Raw genomic sequence first — 15,039 nt, forward strand, 5'->3', positions numbered from 1 at the left:
AACCAATCAAACTTGCGAGAATTAGAAATATATAACACAAGGGAGCAGTTTAATCCACCAGAGGCCGGGCCCTTAGCCACCAGCGAATACTGTTGAGCTACTTCAGAGAATATGAATGAACAATAACGTCAATTATATATTAATCATTGAACTCAAGTCTCATTACAATATGGTCATGTTCTCCAACAGCACGAGTCTATAAATTAAAATTACAATTTGAAATAACAGAGATCGATCCCCTTTCCTCCTACAGTCTTTTGCTTTTATAGTTAGAAAGAGGTGAAAGATAAATGTGATCCCTCAGGATCTCCTGATCCTGAGGGATTCACAACTGAATGCTATCTTTTGACACCCTTCATATTTAGCGTTGATCCTCCTGATTCATCCTCCGACTTGACTGCAACTGATGCACCCCATTCTTCCTTTGTTGGTTTATGTTGTTCCATCGCTAGGGAACAACAACTGTTCCTTTCGTTGTTTCTCTGCATAAAAAGGAATAAAAGTTAGTTACGATGGCTAAATCTTAACTGAGAGTAGTTCATTCGTTTCTTATCATAATCCATCAATATGTTAGCATATCAAGATATGAAAGAGATAAGAAAAGAGGAAAACGGTGATGGAATTAAGAGTAAATACATACCCATTTCATAACTCAACAGGAACTACATTCAATAAAATTGTTGTTAGAAAATTATATATTACAGAGCAATCGAACACATAAAATATTACAGAAATATAAACACAGAAAGCGCATAAAACAAGAGAGACACAGATATACGTGGTTCACCCAGTTTGGGCTACGTCCACCCTGAACATCCAGTGCTTTCTTTCTATTATCCAGCAAAATGAAGAGACACAACCTACAGTGTCTCCGCTGTAATATCCTTTGTTTTCTCTCACAGTCTCACCTCCCTGTTTCTCACTCAGAGAATACACATCTATTACACAGCCTCAATACAATGCCCTCATACAAAGACAGGGGTTGCCTTCTAGGGAAAAAAACCCTAAACTAAACATAAGTTCTACCGTCAGATCATCTGCCTAATGAACGGCCCAGATTGACTAGAAATTACTATACTTTTACAAGGCAATTTTACATCTGTTTTTAGCTTCGGGGGCGCTGCCCTCAAAACCCCCGCTGGGGGACTGCTAGCCCCGATACCCCCCAGCTGGTGGGGATTGGCCGCCCCGCACCCCCTCACGTGGAGGGGTGTACAAACTTCTTGGGGTATACATCCGGCTGAAACAAAGACCTCTAAATAATCATGCTCCACACCCAACAATTATAAACACAAAATCTAACATTAATTGCATGTTTTACACATAAAAATAGGGTTGAAGTCTAGATATTTATTATCATTACATGCATTTTCAGCCATTAAAAACTTAAAGTTGACCTGTCCCTTACTTGCCTCTTTGATAACTTTTAATCCTTTGTTTATTTTATCATTTATAGGTTATTTCTTTCTTGTTATATGTTATTACACATTGAAAATTTGTATATAGTAAAAACACTAGTTTATGGGTTTGGTGGAAAGTGTGCTTGAACATTTGTAACTCTCATCTTATTATCCAAGGCTTTGTCATTACCTTCTCCCATAACCATTAGACTCTAATCACCCTTGAGCCTTCTTTTATTGAAGAATTTTCTAGATGATTTATCTACAAGATCCTTCGAGAGCCATTTAGCTTGAAGCCCTAGTCATCTAACCTCTAAGCTTTGCCAAGGTAACCTCCCCTATGAGAATAACATCCAATCACAAAATAGCAAGAGAGACATCATTGAGCCAACAATGGTGGCTAATCTATTTATTGTTATAAGAGATAAGTTGTCTAATGAGTCTTTGCACTATGCTCGCTAGATTTTGTAGTAACAAGTACTTTCCTAAACACCCTCATATTATCCTCCCTAAGTTCATTATAAATGAATTATTATTATCTTCAAGAACACGGGTGGGACTACTTGTAAATCGATTCACTATCTCCTTTTTATATTCACTATTTACTTTTATGTTCACTATCTCCTTTTTCACCTTTTGAATCTCAAATGTTTCATCCAAGGTAGTTTCATGAATATGATAATGAAAAGTGATAAAATTGTGATGTTGAATTGTACTTATGCAATTTATATTGATTCAAACCCTACTTGTTTTCCATTTTCATTTTAGATGACTCTAATACTTAGATTGTTAAGATAATTCATTTATCACCAAATTTAATTTTAAATGTTGTTTCAAAATTATTCTAACTAGTAATAAACCGAACTAAAAACTTAAAATACCTAGTAGTAGGCTTACTTTTAAAAATTGTATAAAAATAAATTGCAAACAACATCATATTGTGCATTCATGAATTTAACAAATATAGAATTCTTGGTAGTTAAATTTGGACAACAAAATATCTACATGTTTGGCGAAGTCATGAAGTTGACTTAATAAAGCCAAAGAATCTCATGTTACCCTATGAGGTTGGTTATAATTTACAATGATAAAAAAAAGTAGCCAAACATTGTTGATGCTCTATTGTAAGTTTGAATTTAAAATTAAAATTTAAAGACATAAAAATAAAATAAGGAGAAGGATATATATGATAGGGTTTCAAGGATTTCTTCAAGAACATATGCAACCAAACCAGTGAAGGTCTTTAGTGTAGACTTCTTCAATCAAATTTGCATCCATATAGGCCCTGCTATATCAAATAAACTCATGTGCAATCAATAATTCACCAATTTGACATGTATAAGCTCAAGTAAAGTAGAGAAAAGCTTAGCCATCTCAAGTTGTGATAATGTACTATATCTTCAAATATATAATTAAATTACTTTTTAAGTTCAAATGGTGAAAATTCTTGATTTATAAAATCAACTTTAGTACATTAAAGGTTAGGTTCTAAAAAGTGCTCAATTGAAATTCCTTACTTGTAAGAGCTCTATCATAGTTTAGCATTTAACATAATTGATGATTATTAAGTGAACAGTGGACAGATGTGTAAAAGAGGGTATTGTAAACCATCTACTTCTCTAACTAAATGCTACACCTATATACTCTGAAGCAGAAATATTGCAACTGATGATTATTAAGGGAATGGTCGATAGACATGTAAAAGATGACCATTTGAGAGTTTATTGTAAATAATATTTTTGCCTAAAGACCAACTAAAAGCTACATCAAAACTCTGAAAGAACAAATATATAAAATATGATTATTTAATGATATGCAATGCTCATTTGTACTATGAGAGTTTGCAATGGTTTTTAGGATTATCACCATCAGAATTCAATATGGTTCAATTTTTTAGGTTTAACACCTTCAGAATTCAATATGGTTCAAACTAAAAATCCAGTAAAACACATAAGCAAAGTGGAAGAAAGCAGGAGTATAGATTTAGATTAAATACCAATTAGGGATATGTAGTTAGTAGCAAGATTTGTAATTATTATGGATATTAAATAGAGAAGATCCATAAGGCATAACACCCAAAACTACTTAAAACAAATGATCAAACATATTTTCTAGTAGGCCAAAGCCATCCCAAAAAAGTTATAAAGCCATAAATTTTGTAAAAATGTCTCACATAAATCAAGGACAGAATTCATGAAATTATACAACAATTTGTTTTCAATAAAACAACTAATCATTCCAAAACCTGCCATTGCTAGGTTTATGATCATGAAATAATAAAAGTAGTGGAGAGATCATATGCAATAAGGATGGGATTTGTGATACACATGTTGTGATTACAGGGAAAAATAGTATCTTCTCCAAATATGCTGCTATCCAATATTTTCCAAATAGCAGTGATTCTGCCTCCAACAGAAATCCATCCAATGGTGATCAAAATTGATGGAATCATTATTCATTTTAAATAATAATTTTTTCAAAACTTATTTACTAAATTTTTTTAATTTGATATACATATAAAACAAGGCCGCATAGCCAGCGTTCCCTGCCGCTTAGTTTAATAAAATATTTTAATGTCATGATGTGTTGTATGTACTCCAAGCAATAATAAAATTGTAAACTGAGTTATATGAATATTTGTTTAACATTTTTTTATTAATTTTTTTAATATAATTAAACTTTTTTTGGTAGATAAAAGTTATATATAATTGACATTGAAGAGAATGAAAACAAGTTAATAATTATTTATTTAATATTGAATGATGACAATTTTTTTATATAATGTTCATATTATAGTACACATGTCATTGCATTAGAGTATAGATTGATATAATGAGAGTTGTACATATTGTACACATGTTATTTTTACATTTTTTTTCAAGTTTATATTTTTTAAATTATTTTTTGTAAATTAAAAAATAAAACCCATAAAACTTGTCTATTCAATACTTTACACCAATAAGAAAATGGAATTTTTGAATTTAATTACAAACCATTTGTGTTTATGGTACATAGTAATTAATATATAATGTTATTTTTCAAATTATTTATATTTATTGTACATAGTAATTAATGATATAGTACATAGTAATTAATAATAGAGTAAACAAAAGTCAATTCTTGTTATCATTACACGATAAAAGGGGAGATATTTTAACCAATCACATTTGAGATAAATAGAAATAATTTTATTTAAAAATAATAAATTTAATTTCATAATGTTAAACTTTGGATAGATTTTAATTTTTTTAGTCAATGAAAAATTGAATACGTTATATCAAAGTATAATAAGTATAGTTTAAACTAGTTATAATTTTGTTAAAAATTATTATTTTGAGAAAATTTAGTGAGATTTTTGAAAATCTAACTTATAGCTATCAAACTTTAAATTTTGGTTGTTATAAAAATTTTTGATAGTGTTAAACTCAATTTTTCCATTAAAAAAATTTAAACATTGTAATAATTAGATTTCTTAAAAAACCAATTACTAAATTTTAATTAGAAATTTACCATCAAAACAAAATTATGACCTCACTAGATAATACCTATTAAAATATATAACTAAAATACCCCACGTAAATGAGATATGCAAATACCCCAGATCTCTGTAAATATAGCAAGTTGTTGAATAACCACGTGGGTCAGCTTGGATGTCGTATCCTAACGCTGGGAAAGTTGACGTTACCATTGACATGACATATATATATATATATATATATATATATATATATATATATATATATATATATTGTCGAGAGAATACTCACATGAACGACACTGGAGATATCTTGGCCGAGATGGAAGTGAGTCAGCTCGATGTCTACGAGTTTTTTGGCGAATAATATCTAACTAGCAATTGCCCCAAAAGGTGCAAAAAGAGGCCGATAGAAATGTTAAATTGAAAGAATTGTATTTTGGTTCAAAATAATAAATATTATAATAATTCAATCATTCAAACTAAACCTAGTCAATAAATTGTCCAAAATAAAATAAATCCTTAATCAAAATTATACCAATTATTATTCTTTGTTTCTCTCAATTATTTATATAATAAAATCCAATCAATCATTCAAAATAAATCAAATCAATAAATTTGGCAAATTAAATCCCAACTAATCAAGATTATTTGGGAATATATATTTCCATTCTTGTTATTTCAAAGGGAAGGTAAGGGGGTGAGGTTATTTTGGCATCGCTCTATTTGGCTAGAGAGATAGTAATTTATTTCGACTTTTGTAAACACAGTTCTAAATACTGGGATCTTGGTGATTATCTTCCCCATCACATTTACTGGGAAAAAGTTGTTTAGTGGTGCCAAAGTAACTTAATAATCCCACTCTTCCAAAAGTAGACACTACGAAAAGGGCTGACATCATTGGCAAGCATAACAGAGTTCAATTTAAATTCCGTATAGGGCCCCATCGCTGCACCTCGAGTTCGATTCACACCAATGCCATACAAAACCACTAGAAGTCATAAAAAGATCATAGCTACAAAATAAAGAATTTAAAAAGGGTAAGTTAAAAACCTGCATGTTAGTCATATCCATAACTCTCCAGAGCATGCCGGGATGGGCACGAAGGTGCTTTCGAAGCATATTCCCGATGACCACTTTAGAGAAGTCAATATTTGTTATCCACTTAAACCCTGCATCATATAGCTTCTCTGATACCTTTTTACATCCCATTATTTTGCCAATAATATATTATGGCATTTATATAAGCAAAGGTTTTCAAAATTATTATATCAATGTTTTTCCTACATCCATGTTGATAATAAGAAGGGGAGGAAGCAAGCCATGGACCGAGTCAAGATCAAGATGGTTAGCGAGGTCGAGGGTCAGGTTAGTCCCACCCTTTATCAATGTTGCATCCATATAGGGTCGAACATTGTCTCTAAACAATGTGTTACAGTAATAATCATGACCTTCGACTACCTTAGGCTTGGATCACTTGCCACGTGGACCTATCCACGATGGCAATGCAAGCACATAACTTGCCACATGGGCTATTGTGTGGCTACTAGGTGGAGGTCAGATGATGTGGTAAGGTTTGAAATGGCCTATGCTTAAAAGTCCATAAATTATGATCCTTGAACCGGATTGAGAAAAAAATTATATCGTTGGAATCATTTCAATGAGATGGATGCAACAATATTGTCCATTTTAATTTTTGAGGAAGTTGAAGAAAGAATTTTTATTTATATCCCATTCCCATAACTATAATTTGGAGTTTGGAACATAGTAACCACCTCCTTCTAAATCTAATTGCAATAGATCACAATTCTAACTTCTTTTTTTTCACACCCATTTGACTCCAATGACTTCCTTTTCGATAGGAGGATCTAGAAGCTCCCTAGTTTCATTCCTCTCTATTGCCACAATTTCTTCATCCATTTCTTTGAACCATCTGAGACATTAAAGGAAAAATAGTATATCTCTAAATTTCATTTAAAGATTTTACCTTTATGAAAAGAGGAATTCATCTTGTAATAGTACTTGAATTTGAAGAAGATGATGGTGTGGATGTAGTGGGAAAAGTATTCAGGGTACTGGTTGGATTTGTAGAAACAAAAGATTCATCTTCTTGTTAAATAACTATTGGGTTTTCTTGTTGTATTCCTTGATTCCAATGTCCTTCCTCTATTTCATCAAATAACACATCATGACATACAAGTAATTTTTTATTTTTCATACAAGCATCCCTTTGTTGCCTCACAATAGCCAATAAAAATCCATTTCACACTTTTATCATCTAGTTTTTTTGTTTTTTTTTGAAAATGAACATGAGCATAAGCAATACAATCAATAACTTTGAAATGAACAACACTAAATTTTCTTCTAATCCATCCCTAATATGGAATCATATTTTGCACACTTCTTATTGGACATCCATATAAATAAAAAAAATAAATAAAAAATAAATATATATAAAAAAATAGATGTAATTATAGCTTTACCACAGAAGTGTTTGGAAGAGCTTTAACTTTCAACATACTCCTAGAAATCTCAACAATTGATCTATTCTTCGCACTCCTAGAAATCTCAACAATTGATCTATTCTTCGCAAACACTCTATTGGGAACATTCTATAATTAATGTCTTCCGTACATATCCACTTTCCCTCTCTCTCAGCAACGTCTAAATGGTTGAACAATAACAAATACATCAATTTTTTTTGTTTAATATAAGATACGCATATTATTCTACAAAAATCATAAAAAAAACAATAAAATACTTCTTGAACTTGTCACGAGACAATGTTTTCATAAGACCACATATATCTACATTCACTAACTCCATTGGTTTTTTTTCTCTCCAACATTTTCCCGGTGGGAAAGGAATTATCAATAATACATTTTTCAGAAACTTGATCAATATAAGCATCTACAGTGAAAAAATTTAATATCCTTATACACGTAAAGTTTAAAGGTTAATAGCATCACATTTGAAAGCGAAAATTCCTTCCAATTCCTGAATCAAAACCAAACTATGTAAGATTAATCTTCCTGAAACAGAAACGGCTACGGCTACTGATCTTCCCGGCATTGTTCGTTGCCAGCTAAGAATTCAAACCAATAGATAGGTCCATTTTGCGCCAGCATTAAGTGGGAGACTTTCTTTATCTCGATATCCCACGCGTTATCCAATGTTTTCCATGGAGTAGGTGAGAGAAATGTTTGAAGGGCGGTGGAGAACCTTTGGTTACGCCTAGGCAATCTGTTGTTGTCGTCGATCCAAAAAGGCCCATTATCCCAATGCCCCGCAAATTCATCCCACTCTTCAGTACCCTCTCCCACTATTCTATGCTTCACATTTTCCATTTCTACTTTCGATATGCACAACAGTACATCATTTATGTCTTTATGTACATACAAGCGATACAAGTCACCATAGATTAAAGGCTGGCTGTCATCGCGATCGGCCTTCGGTATCATGAAAATATAATCCTCGTTTTGAGACTGAGACGGAGCCGGACGTCTTCCGTTTACAGTCAACTCCTCTGGAAAGAGGTCGGCTGGAGCAGGACATCTTCCGAATACACTTTTGTAAACAAGCTCGTTATTAATCCTACGATTCAACTCAATATAGGTTGGCAGCCTGTTTGATTTATCCAGAATCAAGTTTCGGGGAAGTTGAGTATTAATGTTAACATATTCCCATTGCCAGTCTCTTTCATTTTCTCCGTTTCTCGACAGTTTCCATATGTTGGTTTTTAAGGCATGAGATCCACTTCGCTGCCATATGTAGCTGTGTCCCCCACAAGTTGTGGAGGCGTAAATATAATCCCCTAACATTGGCAGGCAGGGGAGTCTTTTCCAAACAACATTGAACTCTCTTAAATTGAGCAACCACACTTTGTACACCTTATGCCAAACCTTGCGTTCTTCTCTTACAACGCCTGGAGTGAACAAATATAAGCTCTCGCCGTCGCACACAAACACAGAATCAAATGCCGCATTCGGAGGTGGTGGAAGTGCGTTCTCCATACCACGAGAGGGATTCCACACACACAAACTCCTCTTGTTGAGGCATTTCTTGGACTCAAAAATACGCAATACAATGAACTCGCCTGGGGAGATAATAGCAGCCGCATTATAAACACGATCATATAATAATGTGGTATGATCCGCCATAGCATTGCCCCATGATCGACTCAACAACCTCAGGACCGGCCTAGAATCCCATGGCATTGCCCGACATAATCGAGGAATGACTTCCCCGAGAACGACGTCATCACTGAGTCCAGAAAATAAGTCTCTTTCTGCCCAATAGCATAAAAAAATACTTCATTACTGTGTGCAGAAACTAAGAATCTTTCTCCCAAAGAACAAAAATCGCAGAAAGCATAGAAACGAATGTTTAAATAGAACAATGAAATTTGAATGCAATAATCAAGAACAAATAGCTAACTCACCTGCTGCCATGGATGTCTGAGATGTCACATCAGCAACCGTTTCTCTGTAATTTTCTTCAATTGCGTCTAATCTGTTCGCAAGATTTTCCATCTTTACTAATATAATGTGTTCACTTCACACAAAGGTGTGTGAGATAACAGATTTTCAAGAAATATATATATATATATATATAGGTTTTGGGGGTGGTTGAAAATGTTCACACGATTAGAAGAGAAGTCGAGGCCGACCATTTTTTGAAATAGTATAATTGAGGCCGCAGTGTTCAGCTAGGGGCTTCCCAAGATTCCTCCAGTCCCCCTACCATTCGAAGGGTTCGTCTGAGCGGAGTTTGAAAAATTCGTCCCAGTTTTCTCGACTGGTGAAGTCTTGCAAGGCCCCTAGGAGTTTCTCTTCGACTTTCCTGCTCTTCCTGCTGAAAATTCCATCTTTCCTGCTTTTCAAGGACTTTCCTATCTCCATTGAGTCCAGATAGGAAAGGAAAGTCCATGGCGTAACCAAATGCGATCATTATAGGCTAATGGGCAGTTGTACACATGCGGATGTGGCCACTAAGAAAAAAGCTGCGAAAAAGCTTGATAACAGAAAAAAGCGGCCATAGAATAGAGAACATGCAAGTCATCCTTTCTAAAAATAAAAAAATATATTAATAAGGAAAATAAAAATATATATTAATAAGGAGATCGTTGGGAAAAAGCAGTAAAAATGTTTAATGGGAAAAAACAGTAAAACTCTATCGATATTTGGAAAAAGCAGTCACTTCAAATCAACGGTTGAAAGTGTTTCCCCTGATCGAACGGAGCAGGGTAAAAGTGTTGACGATTGTTGATGCATAGGAAGGCCTATCGGCCTAACCAGTTGCAACGGATATCCAGTGTTAGATTTTATCACAAATTATATACCGTTTATATATGTCTCTATGTTATATTTGATTTAAATATGTATATTTTAATAATAATAATAATTTAAAATAGAGTTATAATTTAGTTAACTCTTTTTTTTTTATGTTTTTTTTAATGTCAAATGTATCTTAAGATAATTGTTTTCATGCTTATTGTGAATTATGTTTAACAAAGGTTTATTTTTTATACAGCAACATTCATTTATATAATATTTATTAATACATTATTAATAAGTTATATAAATACAAATAGTTTATATATCAAAATATATATTATTATATTTGGTAGTATAAATCACTTTCTTTTGGATGGAATTCAACTATATAATTTCGAACAAAAATGTGATTTCTTGTTGTTTAGAATACGCTTTTAAATGTATAAATGGATTCAACAACTTTAAAAACTAACACTCAAAATTTACAGATTTAAAAACATAAACTTGTGATCTTTAAAAATAGCTACATACTAAAGTTGACCAAAAGCATGCTCGTAAAGTGATAATTTCATCTATTAGTTAGGCTACATGATTAAAGTTTATTATAAATAATATATAGTCACCAATAATCAATAATCTATTAAATATTTATCATCAAATTATAACCTATATTATTTGAGTTAAATGTTGTATATCATTATTTTTTCTGGTTGACATATTTATTTTGGAGTAGAGTTTTATAATTTTATTTTAATCATCAACAATCATTAGGTAGATAGCAGTATATATGTAGTTTTTCCTTTTTAGTTAAATTTATTAATTAAAAAAAAATCATATTAATAAGTGTTTTAGAAAATGAGTGATTTTTTTTTGGATATGTGCTATTGATAAGCCATGGTATTTCCTATAGTATTGTAACAAAGCTTATTTACATATTAACAATCTCTATGATAAAGTAGAATGAATCTCCATGGTTGAAAAATATTATTACATAGTTTCTTAAAATGTTTCTATGTTTAATTTATATATTAATGATTGTTATTATTGATAATAATTATTATTATTTTAAATAAAATTATGATTTAATTAATTTGTATGAATATTTCTTTATTTTAGAAACTTTAAAGGTAAGTGGGTGTAGTTTTTTTTAGAGTTGTTCATGATGTGGTAAGTATTTTACTATGTAAAAGATTATAATTTCTCAATGGCTATTTTATTATTTTCTTTATTAACGATTCCTTAGTACTCTATTTTTTTATTTTCTTATTTTTTTTGGATATCATTATATTCTCTGGTTGCTAGTGACAAGGACCGATTAGAAATCTTTTACCTAATTTCTTCCAAAAATATTTACCACAACTTGGGATGTATAATGAAATAAGTATTTAAATAATTATTATAGATTAATGCTTATAAATATTTACCAACCATTTAATTTATATAACCATAATAATATATAATTTAATTTATATAACATTAATAAAACCAATAATCTAATTTATATAACATTAATAAGGTTAATATGAAAGTGATGGGAAGTGCTTATTGTGTAATGACACAAACCATAAGTGTCCTTATCACTTATCTAGAGGTGTTTAACGGTGAGGAATTGCATTTATTCATCAATTGATGCACATTGAGATTACTGACAAGGCTTTTGGGCACCTTCCTGGACAGTGCGATTATCTGTAAGTGCAAGCAAGGTGTTGGATAACCATGTGAGTCACCTTGGATGTGGTTGACGTTACCATTGACATGTGACACATATATTTCATATGTCGAGAGGATATCCACATGAATGAGACATTAGAGCAATATATAAAGTTAAAGTTGAATGAAAATATCTTTTCGGATCTAAAGTTGAAAGTAGAGATCGATGAAAGATGTTTGGTGGCCTCAACCTCCCCAAAGAGGAAACTAGGTATGTTGACCATTAGAAGAATTTTCGGCCTAAAAGTAACATCCTAAGGAAAAATAATAAAATAATAGTTAAAATAATAAAATAAGAGTTATGCATTTTGGAGGGAAAATAAGGAAACTACTTTTTCAATTCTATTTTTTGTTTATTTCATTATAGGTTTACTCAAATTTCAAGTGAAGATGCCCGTTGAATGCGGAATTGAATTCCACATCCAATGAGTACACATCATGCATACTTTTGAGAAGACCCACATTGATAAAAATGATATATACATTAGAAAAATGTGTTGAACACAGTTTTTTAATGTATCTTCATTTTTTTTTTATCAATGTGGGTCTGCTGAAAAGTATGCATGATGGGTGCTCGTTGGATGAAAAATTCAATTATGCATCCAACGAGTGTCTACACTTGAAATTTGAGTAAATATATAAGGAGATAAGCTAAAAGTAAAAAAAAAAAGAGTTTTTCTTTCTTTTCCCTCCTGTTATCACTCAGGTTGTCCTTAAGCTCTGGAAAAGGATACAGCCGAGGTAACCACAGACCAACTTTGGACTGCAGGTTCTAGCCAACCTGCAATCAGAGAGGGCTCTCTCTTTTAGGTTTAGCTTTGTTTAAAATGATTTTAGGCTAGTTATTGAGTTTAGGGGTTTTTGTTTTGTTTTTGGTGGGAAGGAAGATGTCTCAAGTAGAGAGGCAAAACATAGTCTGGTAAGTTTCAAACCATTGGGCGTGGAGTCAAGGAGTGGGACTGCTGGTGCATTTTCTTGGTCACAAGAGAAATAAGAAGCAAGGTAGCTGCTCATGAAACAACACTTAAAGCTTAAAAGGATGGAATGAGGGATAAGGAATGAGAGGCAATAAAGAATCTCTCACTCGGCTTAAAAGGGGGAAGGTGAATGAGCTATGTCTAGGAGCAATTAAGAATTCCTAGACAACTGTCAAATATGAAGGGATTAGGGGAAACATGAGCCATATGGAATTCATATTCATTACTAACCCAGATGAAAACATAAAGAAATAGCAGAAAATGAGCATAGAGGGTGTTTAAACCAATTCTAGGCTATTCTTTCTTTCTACTATTTTAGACGGTATATCAATGGAAAAACAGAGGTAGGAAAACTTATTGAGTCATGTTGCAGCACAAGAATTCCAAATTCACTTCTTCAAGACCATTAGACACAGAGCAGATAGTCTTTCCTCCAAGCCTTTCAGCAGTCTTTGATTACAAAAAACATATCAGGTATACAGTCCGAGTCTCCACTGAAGACTATCAACCAATCGACCCTTAAAACAATACAAAGGGTGGTATATATAGGGAAGATTTATCCAAAATTTATCTATTGCAGCCGACCTAATAGGTCTGACAGAAAACTGATTGCTTTAACCTAATCTTATCCAGAAATAAATGCCAGAAAAATATCTTTGAGCTATGCTGGGGGCAGCTGTAAGAAGATGAGTTGACGTCTGTCGTGGTGGCTGTGTGCTGTTCATCTCTTATAACTGTGCATTGGTCTTTGCACCCTTGTTGTTCGACGGCATTGAATGCTTCTGACTGTGATTTGAGAGCTAGGACGGGCTTACTCTTCTTGTTTTTGACTTTCTGGGGGGCTCATCAATGTTCAGGTGCTTCGAGCCCCTAAAAAATCTTCGGCTGATACTCTTTGGCTCTCCTCCTTCCTCTGATACTCTTTGGCAATAAATTGATGCTGTTCTGGTGCGCTGTGGGTCTTTTTCACAAATTAATGGCCGCTGTTCGCCCTCTATTTCTTTCAAAACTGTTTTCTGCTCCTTCCGGCAAGCTTCGTGAAGAAAAATGGGTCATTCGGTGCCTTTCGGGCTTGCTGGGGGCCGCAGAATGAAAAGATTCCCCATTCAGGCCCAAAAAATCTAGCAAATCGCTCATCAAAAACTGCCTCAGAATTGGATTTCGGGGCCCCGAAGTGCGATTTTCGCCTCTGCGCCAAAAACTGATGATGACGTCAGCATGACGTGACATTGTACGACAGGTGACGTCAACGATGACGTCAGCATGATGACGTGGCGGGATGACGTCAGCATGACGTCATCATGTACGGACAGTGACGTGGCATGACACGTGGCAAGGGGCCATGCAGGCAGATGACTGGACATGTGACTGGGTAGAGGGGGGTGATGTAAGCAGTGACTGTGCAGGGGGTGACGTATGCGGTGACGTCACTGGGCAGGAGGCGGTAAGCGGTATTGTGGCGCACCACCTTTGGGGGAGAGCGGTTTTGTGAGGGGGGCCTCCGCCACAGCCCAGGAGCTGACGCGTGGCAGGGGTACGGCGGCAATACCGCCCATCTCCCGGACGCTAAAGCTCGGGCGCTTCGGGGATGGGGCGGCCCGCCCACCGTTGATCTGTGGGGCGGGCGATCCAACGGTTGGCGGGAGACGCGAGGTGGCGGCGGGTTAGTGGGCGGGGATATTCGCGGGAATATTCCCAAAATATAGCGCGCGGGTGGGTTATGACTTAGGGAAAAGTGGGTTATAGGTTTAATAAGCGGCGGGGTTGATGTTTTATGCGAAAAACTTTGGGTTAGGGGCGGAAAAGGGGGTTATTTGCGTGCGGAGTATGATATTTACATTTAGGACTTAGGGAAAAAGGGGTAAAACATGGTTTTAGAGGATTTTTTTTTGGGGGTTTTTGGGCTAGGGGGGAGGTTATTAATCTGACCAGGTGTCAGATTAATCCCTGCTATGACTTGGATGGGCTAAAAACAACCCCAGATGGACTATTTTTCCCCAGACTTAGAAAAAATATGGCTATATTGCCAGGGAGGGGATATTTACATAGGGGAGTTATATGTACATAGCTTTAGTAGGGGAATGGGAAAACTGATAGGGAGTTATATAATACTGTTAGTAGTTAATATGAAGGTGACTAGCAAGCGCTAAGTTCAGGGACCTTAGGCTATATTTGGGGAAAAGAACTTGTAAAGAACTGAG

Source organism: Pinus tabuliformis, chromosome 6 (assembly GCF_031772625.1).
Source record: "Pinus tabuliformis cultivar Carrire ecotype Pingquan chromosome 6, CPIR1, whole genome shotgun sequence".
Lineage (NCBI taxonomy): Eukaryota > Viridiplantae > Streptophyta > Pinopsida > Pinales > Pinaceae > Pinus > Pinus tabuliformis.